Genomic DNA, 1149 nt, shown 5'->3' with positions numbered 1-1149 from the left:
CCAATAGATAAAACTTTATTGATATTTATAGAAAAAAAAACTAAAAAAAATTGAAAACTTACAATGTCCGTAAACAGCTCAAAAAGAGTCAAATTTATAAATTTTCAAAATTTTATCGTATATAGAAAATGCTAATATAAACATTCAGTGAAATTTTCAAGTTTTTAAAGTCACTCGTTTTTTAATTACAACAAAATAAGAAAATTGTTACGTAAGAAATCGAGTGAATATCAAATGTTGTAAAAATATGAATTTCAAATGCTCATAAAAATTTAATTTGAGTTTCTTATAGACATTTTTTTTTTATTAAGGTAGATTAACCTATAAGGAATCACATTTTAAAATCTTAGTTCTAAAAAGAAAAATTTTTACGAATTATTAACTCAAAATAATTTGCTAATTTTCGTGATTTTTACATATTTTGTCAATTTTTGAACTTTAAATGCTAATAAAAAAAAACTGTGAATAAGGATTTTTAATATTTTTCAGATTTCATTGTAACAATATAGTAGGAGCCTTGTATTAAATTTTCAAGTATTTTTACTCAACAAATAAAGTTTTATTGACATTCATAGAAAAAAAGGCGGGTAAGTCGTGGATGTCGCTCTGCTGTACAGTAGGTTACAAGTGGGTTACTGTAATGGATGGAATTAAATTTGAATCCAATGATATTATATCATTGTATACGAAAAACGATTCTGAACGGAGATGATTTGTCAGTCTAGGATATATTATTTTTAAATATTGTAATATATTCTATTTTGAAACAAGTATTTTATTTTTCAATTGGGATCAATTTTTTTTATAATTATTCTAAGCTCAACTTGTGGACAACCTAGTATTAAATTTTCAATTCTTAGCTTTTAATAAAAAATAGTTTATACATTTTTAACTACAGAACAATTAGCAAATATTCATGATTTTGACGATTTTCGTCAATATTAGCACTTATAAACGCTTATAAAAAAAAATTGTGCCTATGTATTTTTATAATTTTTGAATGTGAGTTAGAACAACATATGTGGACCCTTCTATTAAATTTTCAAGTATTTTGTCCCAGATAACTTTTTTTTATCAACATTTATAAAAAAAAAATCAAAAAAAATCGATTAATTCAAATGCCTATAAATAGATTAAAAATTAGTGAAA

Source organism: Acyrthosiphon pisum, chromosome A2, assembly GCF_005508785.2.
Source record: "Acyrthosiphon pisum isolate AL4f chromosome A2, pea_aphid_22Mar2018_4r6ur, whole genome shotgun sequence".
NCBI classification, from domain to species: domain Eukaryota; kingdom Metazoa; phylum Arthropoda; class Insecta; order Hemiptera; family Aphididae; genus Acyrthosiphon; species Acyrthosiphon pisum.
The sequence above is the reverse complement of the archived record's forward strand: the minus strand, read 5'-3'. Positions refer to the sequence as shown.